The sequence below is a fragment of the Hyla sarda genome, chromosome 4 (assembly GCF_029499605.1).
Source record: "Hyla sarda isolate aHylSar1 chromosome 4, aHylSar1.hap1, whole genome shotgun sequence".
In the NCBI taxonomy this organism is placed as follows: domain Eukaryota; kingdom Metazoa; phylum Chordata; class Amphibia; order Anura; family Hylidae; genus Hyla; species Hyla sarda.
Window position 1 is genome coordinate 177,178,351 of NC_079192.1, and position 13,467 is coordinate 177,191,817.

Sequence of the window (13,467 nt, forward strand, 5' to 3'; positions counted from 1 at the left end):
AATTTTTACCAAAAAATTTACTGCATAGAAACAGAAGCCCCCAAAAGTTACAAAATTGCGTTTTTTTTTATTTTATTTTGTCTCACAATGATTTTTTTTTCCGTTTCGAAGTAGATTTTGGGGTAAAATGACTGATGTCATTACAGAGTAGAATTGGTGGCGCAAAAAATAAGCCATCATATTGATTTTAGGAGCAAAATTGAAAGAGTTATGATTTTTTTAAGGTAAGGAGGAAAAAATTAAAGTGCAAAAATGGAAAAACCCCTGGTCATTAAGGGGTTAAAGCCAAGACTTAGGATTAGATGCCTTCTTAGTGAGAGCCACAATTGGAGCAACCACGGATGAAAAATGTGGGATGGATTGGCGATAATAGTTTGCGAACCCCAGAAAGCATTGAATAGCACATAGGCCCGAAGGTTGAGGCCAATCCAATACTGCAGACAATTTATCTGGATCGATCTGCAGGCCCTGGTGAGAGACAATGTAGCCAAGAAATGAAAGGCTAGATTTCTCAAACAGGCATTTCTCCAGTTTGGAGTAGAGATGATTCTTCCGTAGTCGCTGAAGAACCATACGAATGTGAGTACGATGCTCCTCTAAGTTGGAAGAGAAGATCAGGATGTCATGTAGGTATACGACAACACAGGTGTAGAGAAGATCATGGAAGATATCATTGACAAACTGCTGGAGCATTGCAGAGACCAAATGGCATTACGAGATACTCAAAATATCCATCACGAGAATTGAAGGCCGTTTTCCACTCATCTCCCTTGCGGATATGAATGAGGTTATATGCTCCACGTAAGTCCAATTTGGAGAAGACCTTGGCACCACTTAGACAGTCAAAAAGGTAGAGGGTAACGGTTCTTGACCGTGATTTTGTTAAGTCCCCTGTAGACAATGCATGGACGGAGTGAGCCATAATTTTTCCCTACAAAGAAGAAACCAGCTCCAGCAGGAGAAGAGTACTTACGGATAAATCCCTTTTGGAGATTCTCCTGGATATACTCCACCATGGCTTTGGTCTCAGGAACCGATAGAGGGTATATCATCCCACGAGGAGGAGTGGTACAAGGCAGAAGATCAGTAGGGCAATCGTAAGGATGATGTGGAGGCAGAGACTCGGCCTGTTTCTTGCAGAAAACATCAAAGAAATCTTGGTAAGGTGGAGGCAGACCGGGTGAAGGAGGAAGACGAGAAACAACTTTATGCAGAACTGGTTGGAGGCAAAGATTTTGACAGGATTGTCCCCAACAGAATAATTTCTCCAGTTCTCCAATCCATTTGTGGAGAATGGCGTTGGAGCCAAGGAAGGCCAAGAAGAATCTCTGAAGTACAGTGTGGAAGTACATAGAATTGAATCTTTTCTTTATGCAATACACCCACTTGCATGACAAGAGATTCAGTATGGAAGTGAACCATACAGTCCAGATTTTGTCCATTAACAGAGGAGATGAACAAGGGCTTGGCAAGGCGAGTGACAGGAAGATGATACTTACCGAAGAAGCATCAATAAAGTCACCTGCTGATCCTGAATCCAAAAATGCTGTAGCTCTGAAGGAAAACTAGGCAGAAGCGAAGTAGACTTGTACTGAAATAGTTAAGCAAGGAAAGGTGGTATTCATACCTACGGATGCCTCTCCTACGTGCCCTAGGTGCAAGCATTTTCCCGGATACTGTGGACGAACAGAACAATCTTTGAGGAAGTGTTCGGGGCTAGCATAATACAAGCACAAATTCTCACTGCGTCGTCGTCATCTCTCCTGTTGCGTAACAAGGGAACGACCCACTTGCATAGCCTCTTCGGCAAGAGGCGCAGGAAACTGAAGAGGTGGACGTTGAAACATGGGTGCCAGGCTAGGATATCTCAGTGTTCGGGCAGGTTCCCTCTCTAAGCGCAATTCTTCCTGCCTCTCAGCAAAATGCACATCAATACGCGTGGCCAAGTGGATAAGTTCTGTCAGAGAAGAAGGAGGATCACGTGCAGCAAGGGCATCTTTAATCCTGCTAGCTAGTCCTTTTTTGAATGTGGTACACAAGGCCTCATCGTTCCATGCCAGTTCTGAGGCTAGAGTGTGGAATTGAACCGCGTAGTCACCAATGGAAGAATTCCCTTGACATAGGTTCAGCAAAGCCGACTCAGCAGAAGAGGCAAGTGCGTGTTCCTCAAAGACACAGCAAAATTCTGCTAGAAAAGCTGTTAAGTTGGAAGCTACTGGATCACTGCGGTCCCAAAGGGGTGTAGCCCAGGCCAGGGCTTTGCCGGACAGTAGGATAATGACAAAGGCCACCTTCACACGTTCTGTCGTAAAGAGTTCAGACATGAGCTCAAAGTGCATGGAGCGCTGTGTAACAAAGCCTCTGCATGACATGGAATCCCCATCATACTTGGAAGGTAAAGGTCATACTGCAGGAGCTGGTGGTGGGAGTGGGCCAGGTTGCAGTACCTGCTGCTGTTGCAAGACCAAAAGCTGTTGCATCATAGTTGAAAGTTGAGAAAGTTGCTACACCTGTCAGGACAACTGCTGTGACTGACGTACCACAACAGAGGGAAGATCTGTGACTTCATGCAGGAGTACCTCAGCGGGCTCCATGACCGGATCTTACCGTAACACTCACGTTTTAGAAGACAGGAACCCCAGTGGATGTGGATCCGTCGGACCTGTGTGGCAGATAACTTGGACCGTACCAGGGAGCGGAGTCTAAGGTGCCGCTGGTTTTCACCAGAGCCCGCCACAAAGCGGGATTGACTTGCTGCAGCAGGCTGCGCCCAGGTCGCTACCCCTGGCACGGCTCGACCACACAGGTGGCTGAGGAGATGCGAGGCACAGGAGGGATAAGGCAGCTCGTAGTCTGGATAGCAGAAGGTGAGGGCAGGCAGCACAGTTGCGTAGTCAGGACGTAGCATGAGGTCAATAGGCAGGCGGCAGAGAAGCAAGGTTGGGTCACAAAGTGAAGGATCAGATACACGGCAAGGCAGAAACAGGAATGCTTTCTCTCAGGCTCAAGGCAACAAAGATCCTGCAGGGGAGTGAGGAGGGTGGAGGAATATATAAATGAGCCTCAGGTGAATCACACTAATGAGCGCACTGGCCCTTTAAATCTTAAAGCTCCGGCGTGCGCGCCCTAGGGGACAGGGGCACGCGCGCCGGAGCAGTGAGGCAGAGGTGAGGCAGGAGAAGCACCAGGTGAGGGACGGACTGGGGCTCGCATGCGGGCGTGTCCCACGATGCGAGTCCCAGCCCCGCCAGCAGCAGCAGGTAACGGGACCATGCGCTCACGGCCAGCGTGTGCAGCCGGAGCATATAACGTAACAGAAACTCACAAATATGTGAAAAGACATTTTACAATCTAAAACAATTAATCAAATACAGGTAAACAAAACAATCCCCCTTTGGGGATTTGTACATTTGCGACAATGGCAGATTGTACAGTTAGAATCCTGCAATAAATGTTTAGCAAGAAACATGTTTACTCAAACTTGCACATATTGGGTCAAACTTTATCATAAAGTTTTCTATTATCCTGCCACGCAGGCCCTCGCTTCCATAAGGCAGACCAAGCGGTCGCTTAAGGGCGCACGGACCAGAGGGCGGAAAAAGGAAAAATCAAGGCCTTTTTTTTTTTTTTTAAGCCGTGTTGCTCTCCGCTGCCCGCTTGTCTATGTTGTTTGTGCCGTGTGTCGCTCGCTCATAGAGCGGCGCCCACGGCAGCAGAACAGTCTCCTGGGCATCATGAACAGGCTTCACTGCTACTTCACATGCTCCTAGTGCAACCTCAAACCTCCCCCCCCGGGACCGCAGATAAATCAAAGCTGCCCTGTGCAGCCGGTGCAGGGGCCCCTCACAAAACACATATGAGCAGCGGCGCTGCATCGCCGCTGCTCACTGTTCTTAAGTGCCCGCTGCGCTATTATGCGCCGCAGGAACTTTAAACCAATTGAATTTCCCTTCTGGCGGAAGCATCAGTGTCATGTGCTGAACTCTTCCGCCAGTGAGGATCCTGTGCCCGGGCAGTAATAACATGAGGGACACTTCCTGCAGACAGAACGCCGCACAGGTGAGTGTGGGGAGTGGGGATTTGTAATGCAAACGGGAGGGGTTAATAGAAGGGGTAATTAATAGAAGTGCGGGTGTTAATGGAAGCAAGGGCAGGAGGGGTGAATATAAAAAGGAGGGGGTGGGGTTTAATGGAAGCAGAGGAGACAGTGGAAGCAGGGGGGGGGGGGTTAATGGAAACAGGGGGGATGGATAATGGAAGAAGGAGCAAGGGGAGTTAATGGAGACAGGTGGTGGATAATGAAAGCAGAAGGGCATAATGGAAGAAGGAGTGGGGGGGGGGGGTTAATAGAAGTAGTGGGGGATAATGGAAGAAGGAGCAGGGGGGATGGATAATGGAGGCAGGTGGATAATGGAAGCAGGGGGGGTAATGGAAACGGGGGATGGATAATGGAAGAAGGGGGGGTAATGGAAGCGGGGGGATGGATAATGGAAGCGGGGGATGGATAATGGAAGCGGGGGGATGGAAAATGGAAGCAGGGGGATGGAAAATGGAAGCGGGGGGATGGATAATGGAAGCGGGGGATGGATAATGGAAGCGGGGGGATGGATAATGGAAGCAGGGGGATGGAAAATGGAAGCAGGGGGGATGGATAATGGAAGCAGGGGGATGGATAATGGAAGCGGGGGGATGGATAATGGAAGCGGGGGGGGGATGGATAATGGAAGCAGGGGGGGGATGGATAATGGAAGCAGGGGGATGGATAATGGAAGCAGGGGGAGGGATAATGTAAGCGGGGGGATGGATAATGGAAGCAGGGGGATGGATAATGCAAGCAGGGGGATAGATAATGGAAGCAGGGGGATGGATAATGGAAGCGAGGGGGATGGATAATGGAAGCGGGGGGATAGATGATGGAAGCTGGGGGATGGATAATGGAAGCGGGGGGATGGATAAGTTGACTACCACACTCCACCACCGGCCACCAGAACTCCCACACGCAAGTACATATAATGTAGTAGATGTGACCTGCAGTCCTATGTAACACCACATATAACACAGTGATAACTCTCTAAGTACAGATAATGTAGTAGATGTCACCGGCAGTCCTATGTAACACCACAGATAACACACAGTGATAACTCTCTGAGTACAGATAATGTAGTAGATGAGACCTGCAGTCCTACGTAACACCACAGATAACAGTGATAACTCTCTGAGTACAGATAATGTAGTAGATGTGATATGCAGTCCTATGTAACACCACAGATAACGCAGTGATAACCCTCTGAGTACAGATAATGTAGTAGATGTGACCTGCAGTCCTATGTAACATCAGAGATAACACAATGATAACCCTCTGAGTACAGATAATGTAGTAGATGTGTCCTGCAGTCCTATGTAACATCACAGATAACACAGGTAGCATCTACTACATTATCTGTACTCTGAGAGTTATCACTGTGTTATCTGTGGTGTTACATAGGACTGCATGTGACATCTTCTACACTATCTGTACACAGAGTTATCACTGTGTTATCTGTGGTGTTACATAGGACTGCAGGCCACATCTACTACATTATCTGTACTCAGAGGGTTATCACTGGGTTATCTCTGATGTTACACAGGACTGCAGGTCACATCTACTACATTATCTGTACTCAGAGGGTTATCACTGTGTTATCTGTGGTGTTACATAGGACTGCAGGCCACATCTACTACATTATCTGTACTCAGAGAGTTATCACTGTGTTATCTCTGATATTACATAGGACTGCAGGTCACATCTACTACATTATCTGTACTCAGAGGGTTATCACTGTGTTATCTGTGGTGTTACATAGGACTGCAGGTCACATCTACTACATTATCTGTACTCAGAGAGTTATCACTGTGTTATCTCTGATGTTACATAGGACTGCAGGTCACATCTACTACATTATCTGTACTCAGAGGGTTATCACTGTGTTATCTGTGGTGTTACATAGGACTGCAGGTCACATCTATACATTATCTGTACTCAGAGAGTTATCACTGTGTTATCTGTGGTGTTACATAGGACTGCAGGTCACATCTACTACATTATATGTACTTGCGTGTGGGAGTTCTGGTGGCCGGTGGTGGAGTGTGGTAGTCGACTTATCCATCCCCCTGCTTCCATTATCCATCCCCTCGCTTCCATTATCCATCCCCCCGCTTCCATTATCCATCCCCCTGCTTCCATTATCCATCCCCCTGCTTCCAGTAATGGAAGCGGGGGGATGGATAATGGAAGCGGGGGGGATGGATAATGGAAGCAGGGGGATGGACAATGGAAGCAGGGGGGATGGATATTGGAGGCAGGGGGATGGATAATGGAAGCAGGGGGGGGGGGGGATGGATAATGGAGTACAGATAATGTAGTAGATGTGTCCTGCAGTCCTATGTAACATCACAGATAACACAGGTAGCATCTACTACATTATCTGTACTCTGAGAGTTATCACTGTGTTATCTGTGGTGTTACATAGGACTGCATGTGACATCTTCTACATTATCTGTACACAGAGAGTTATCACTGTGTTATCTGTGGTGTTACATAGGACTGCAGGTCACATCTACTACATTATCTGTACTCAGAGGGTTATCACTGTGTTATCTGTGGTGTTACATAGGACTGCAGGTCACATCTATACATTATCTGTACTCAGAGAGTTATCACTGTGTTATCTGTGGTGTTACATAGGACTGCAGGTCACATCTACTACATTATATGTACTTGCGTGTGGGAGTTCTGGTGGCTGGTGGTGGAGTGTGGTAGTCGACTTATCCATCCCCCTCCTTCCATTATCCATCCCCTCGCTTCCATTATCCATCCCCCCGCTTCCATTATCCATCCCCCTGCTTCCATTATCCATCCCCCTGCTTCCAGTAATGGAAGCGGGGGGATGGATAATGGAAGCGGGGGGATGGATAATGGAAGCAGGGGGATGGAAAATGGAAGCAGGGGGGATGGATATTGGAAGCAGGGGGATGGATAATGGAAGCAGGGGGATGGATAATGGAAGCAGGGTGGGGGATGGATAATGGAAGCAGGGGGAGGGATAATGGAAGCGGGGGGGATGGATAATGGAAGCGGGGGGATGGATAAGTCGACTACCACACTCCACCACCGGCCACCAGAACTCCCACACACCAAGTACATATAATGTAGTAGATGTGTCCTGCAGTCCTATGTAACATCACAGATAACACAGGTAGCATCTACTACATTATCTGTACTCTGAGAGTTATCACTGTGTTATCTGTGGTGTTACATAGGACTGCATGTGACATCTTCTACACTATCTGTACACAGAGTTATCACTGTGTTATCTGTGGTGTTACATAGGACTGCAGGCCACATCTACTACATTATCTGTACTCAGAGGGTTATCACTGGGTTATCTCTGATGTTACATAGGACTGCAGGTCACATCTACTTCATTATCTGTACTCAGAGGGTTATCACTGTGTTATCTGTGGTGTTACATAGGACTGCATGTGACATCTTCTACATTATCTGTACACAGAGAGTTATCACTGTGTTATCTGTGGTGTTACATAGGACTGCAGGTCACATCTACTACATTATCTGTACTCAGAGGGTTATCACTGTGTTATCTGTGGTGTTACATAGGACTGCAGGTCACATCTATACATTATCTGTACTCAGAGAGTTATCACTGTGTAATCTGTGGTGTTACATAGGACTGCAGGTCACATCTACTACATTATATGTACTTGCGTGTGGGAGTTCTGGTGGCTGGTGGTGGAGTGTGGTAGTCGACTTATCCATCCCCCTGCTTCCATTATCCATCCCCTCGCTTCCATTATCCATCCCCCCGCTTCCATTATCCATCCCCCTGCTTCCATTATCCATCCCCCTGCTTCCAGTAATGGAAGCGGGGGGATGGATAATGGAAGCGGGGGGATGGATAATGGAAGCAGGGGGATGGAAAATGGAAGCAGGGGGGATGGATATTGGAAGCGGGGGGATGGATAATGGAAGCAGGGGGATGGATAATGGAAGCAGGGTGGGGGATGGATAATGGAAGCCGGGGGAGGGATAATGGAAGCGGGGGGATGGATAATGGAAGCGGGGGGATGGATAAGTCGACTACCACACTCCACCACCGGCCACCAGAACTCCCACACACCAAGTACATATAATGTAGTAGATGTGACCTGCAGTCCTATGTAACACCACAGATAACACAGTGATAACTCTCTGAGTACAGATAATGTAGTAGATGTGACCTGCAGTACTATGTAACATCAGAGATAACACAGTGATAACTCTCTGAGTACAGATAATGTAGTAGATGTGGCCTGCAGTCCTATGTAACACCACAGATAACACAGTGATAACTCTCTGAGTACAGATAATGTAGTAGACGTCACATGCAGTCCTAGAGTTGTTGTTTTCTGTCTAACTGCTCTCTGATGACTCACGTCTCGGGAGCTGTGCAGTTCCAATGGGGATATACTCCCATCATGCACAGCTCCCAGGACGTGACATCATCATTGAGCAGTTAGACAGAAAACTTCAGAAGCTAATAACTATTGGAAGGATTAAGATTTTTTAATAGAAGTAATTTACAAATCTGTTTAACTTTCCGGAGCCAGTTGATATATATATAAAAAAGGTTTTGCCTGGAATACCCCTTTAACTCAACCTCCCTGTAATCTGGGACCTCAATAAAAATCAACTACTGTGATTTGAGTCCATTACACTTATTGGATAAATCGGCAACTATTGAAGATGGTGGGCAAGGAATTAAAAGGAAGGTTCCTGAGTCAAAGGACTAGAACCAGACCCTACCGCTTAGGCTAATGATACCTAAATCTGTTCCCTATGTCATCTTGAACCTCTTGGGACAATTTTACAATTAATTTCAGGCGATATAAAAATCAATTGTGTTTAGCATAGACAAAACAACTTCCTGCAGTTGATTTACTTGTCATGCACTAGTAGCATTTGTGTAAAAACACCATATAGCAACAAACTTATCCGTGGATCTGGTATGGGTTTAACCCCATCCGTACCAGACGGTGATATTGACTATGTATAGATCACGCCCTTCTAAGGGTTTGTATACGTGATCTGGCCTTAAGCATTCTGATGCCAACAAAGACATACATGACAATTTTGGACTAACTGTTACCTTAACAACCACTAGATGGCATATTCATTGGGACAGTTTACAATAACCAAACTACATGGCTTAACGACACCCTGACATCTGGAATGAAATGCTTAGCATGAAATAACACAGAGTTAGTTTAACACAGCCACAATTAGTAATATTGCAAAATTACTGTTACGCCGAGCGCTCCGGGTCCCTGTTCCTCCCCGGAGCGCTCGCGGCGTTCTCCTGCATGCAACCCCCCCGGTCAGACCTGCTGACCGGGAGCGCTGCTCTAGTATCACCGGCAGGGATGTGATCCGCGTGGCGGGACGCGCCTGCCCCCGGGTCGCATCCCGATCCTCTCACCTGCCCCGTCCTCTCACCTACCCCGTCCTCTCTAGGGCACGCGCGCCGGCCAGTGCACTACTAATTGATGTCTGGCCCAATCAAGTGTAATCACTTCCAAACACATAAAAACCCACTCCCCCTTCCTGTCCTTGCCGGATCTTGTTGCCCTAGTGCCCTGAGAAAGCGTTTTGTGTGTATCCCTAGCCTGTGTATCCAGACCCTTGCTGTTGCCCCTGACTACAAACCTTGCCGCCTGCCTTGACCTTCTGCTACGTCTGACCTCGCCTTGCCTTGTCCTTGTGTACCGCGCCTGTCTCAGCTGTCAGTGGGGTTGAGTCGCTATCGGGTGGAATGACCTGGGGGTTACCTGCTGCAGCAAGTCCATCCCCCTTTGCGGCGGGCTCTGGTGAAAACCAGTAACCTCTTAAATTCCGCTCCCCTGGTACAGCCCACGCCATCGCCTAACTGACACAGAGGATCCACTCACGTGTCCTCCCCGCATACCAGTCCGGAACCTGACAGTAGATCCGGCCGTGGATCCCGCTGAGGTGCCGCTGCCAAGTCTCGCTGACCTCACCACCATGGTTGCCCAGCAGTCTCAGCAGATCTTCCAACAAGGACAACAGCTGTCGCAGTTGGCTGCCATGCTCCAGCACCTTCTGCCTCCACAGCCTCTACCATCTCCTCCGCCAGCTCCAGCATCTCCTCCACTACGAGCTGCCGCTTCTACCTCTAGAGTCCGCCTGTCTCTTCCTGAGAAATTTGACGGGGACTCTAAGCTGTGCCGTGGGTTCCTGTCCCAATGTTCCCTGCACCTCGAGATGATGTCGGACCAGTTCCCCACAGAACGGGCTAAGGTGGCTTTCGTGGTCAGTTTATTATCTGGAAAGGCCTTGTCCTGGGCCACACTGCTTTAGGACTGTAACGATCCTGCCACTGCTTCCGTCCAGTCCTTCTTCTCCGAAGTACTCAGTGTCTTTGAGGAGCCAGCCCGGGCTTCCTCAGCCGAGATGACTCTTCTGAATCTCGTTCAAGGGAGCTCTTCAGTGGGCGAATATGCCATACAGTTCCGCACCCTCACCTCTGAGCTCGCCTGGAACAATGAGGCCCTCTGCGCGACCTTCAAGAAAGGTTTATGCAGCCACATCAAAGATGTTCTGGCCGCACAAGAAATTTCTGCTACCTTGTCTGAACTTATCCACTATGCCACCCGCATTGATATGCGTTTCTCTGAAAGAGGCCAGGAGCTCCGTCAGGAAAAGGATCTTGTTCGCACCAGGCGCTTTCATCGCTTGGCACCTCTCTTCCAGAGTCCTCTGCAACGCTATTCCTGTGCCTCCCGCCGAGCAGGCTATGCAAGTGGATCGGTCCCGCCTGACCCAAGAAGAGAGGATTCGCCGCAGAAATGAAAATTTGTGCCTGTACTGTGCTAGTACCGAACATTTCCTAAAGGACTGCCCTATTCGTCCTCCGCATCAGGGAAACGCACGCACCTAGTTAACGTGGAAGAGGCGCTGCTAGGTGTGAATTCATCCTTTTCACGTGTGACTATACCAGTGCGGATCTCACTATCCGCTAATTTTTCCTTCTCTGCAGTGGCCTTCCTGGACTCAGGTTCAGCAGTAAACTTTATCGAAGCCTCACTCATCAACAGATTCAACATTCCAGTTACCCGTCTTATCAAACCTTTCTTCATTTCGACTGTAAACCGAGAAAATCTGGCCTGTACCGTGCGTTACCGCACTGAACCCCTGCTCATGACCGTTGGTGCTCTCCATCAAGAAAAAATGTAATTCTTCGTATTGCCTAACTGTACCTCTGAGATTCTTCTTGGCTTGCCCTGGCTCCAGCATCACACTCCTACCCTCGACTGGACCACTGGTGACATTAAAACTTGGGGCTCTTCCTGCCACAAACGTTACCTTAAGTTTGTACCTACCAGCCAAGTCCCCATCGCCACACCAGTGCCTGGTCTTCCAAAGGTCTATCAGGACTATTCTGATGTCTTTTGCAAGAAGCAGGCGGAAATCTTACCACCACACCGACCTTACGACTGCCCTATGGACTTGCTCCCTGGTACCACACCACGCCGTGGCAGAATCTATCCTCTCTCCACTCCAGAGACTCAGGCCATGGCCGATTACATTCAGGAGAATCTAAAGAGAGGTTTCATCAGGAAACCTTCTTCTCCAGCCGGGGCTGGATTCTTCTTCGTTGCCAAAAAAGACGGATCTCTACGCCCTTGCATAGACTATCGTGGCCTTAATAAAATCACATTAAAAAAACGCTATCCTCTACCTCTCATCTCGGAACTCTTTGATCGTCTACGCGGAGCAAATTTTTTTTTACTAAACTTGACCTTAGGGGCGCTTATAACCTCATCAGAATTCGTGAAGGTGATGAGGGGAAAACCGCTTTTAACACCAGAGATGGCCACTTCGAATATCTCGTCGTGCTATTTGGACTTTGCAACGCCCCTGCAGTCTTTCAAGATTTTGTTAATGACATTTTTCGGGACATACTGTATACTTATGCGTTGTTGTCTATTTAGATGACATCCTAATTTTTTCCTCCAACCTAGAGGAACACCGGCTCCATGTCCGTCAAGTGCTCCAGCGCCTTCGTGAAAATCATCTATACGCCAAAATTGAAAAATGTATTTTTGAACGCAGCTGTCTACCTTTTCTGGGATACCTAGTCTCCGGTCAGGGTCTTCAAATGGATCCTGACAAACGCGAATCCGAAGTCCTGGCCTCCCCAAGTGGATGAAGCTTTCAATCGCCTTAAGGCCGCCTTCGCTTCTGCACCAGTCTTGTCCAGGCCAGATCCTCTGAAGCCTTTTGGAGCTGGAGCTGTCCTTCTTCAAAAAACGTCACTTGCAGATTTTTCTCCAAAACTTTTTCTCCTCCTGAAAAAAACTATTCCATAGGAGACCGTCAACTGTTGGCCATTAAGTTGGCACTTGAGGAGTGGAGACATCTTCTGGAAGGATCCCTTCATCCCATCACCATCTACACAGACCATAAAAATTTATCCTATCTTCAATCCGCCCAGCGGTTAAATCCTCGCCAGGCTAGATGGTCGTTGTTTTTTGCCCGTTTCAATTTTCAAATTAATTTTCATCCTGCGGACAAGAATGTCAGAGCTGATGCTCTATCAAGTTCCACCGATGCCTCAGAATCCGAAGCTCTTCCGCAGCACATCATACCTCCAGAGTGTCTGATCGCCTCTGCTCCTGCTTTTCTGGTGCCAATTCCTCCGGGAAAAACTTATGCTCCTCCAAGTCTTCGCCTCCAGACTCTCAAATGGGGTCATTCCTCCCATCTGGCTGGTCATGCTGGAATCAAAAAGTCCATACAGTTAATTGCCAGACACTATTGGTGGTCTTCTCTGGAGAAAGATGTGACCGATTTCGTTTGAGCCTGTACAGTGTGTGCACAACAACAAAATTCCCCAGGGATTCCAGGGCAAATTATATGTAACAACAACCTTTAGGGGTCGCCCCCCAAGGGGTTAACCCTAAACTAGAAACCCCCCTTAAAACTAAATTTTATTAAGTCATTTAAAATATATGAGCTCCGGTATAGTGATCTAAAAGCATAGCTAGTAGTTGCTTGAAACGTATGTAGGCACCCTGTAACTTCTTAGGTAATGGTATTGTGCTTTTATAGCACTAATCTGCGGATGCCACTATATAGAAAGAGAAGCACTGTAAGCTGCTAGTTAAAATATGAATAGCCCTCCGCTGCCCGACGTTTCGTTGGATGAACCAACTTTATCAAGGTACAGAGGCTAATGGCCGTTCGTTTGGTCCGCTCTCCCTTTTATACCCTCTGTTGATGATGTCAAAATCGTTGCATCATTATGCGCCGATTATTCGGCCTATCTGAGCTCAAGTGACGTGATTGACCAATCCGGTCATGTCACGTCATTATGTTTTGATCTCATGCCCACCAATCAATACTCTTCA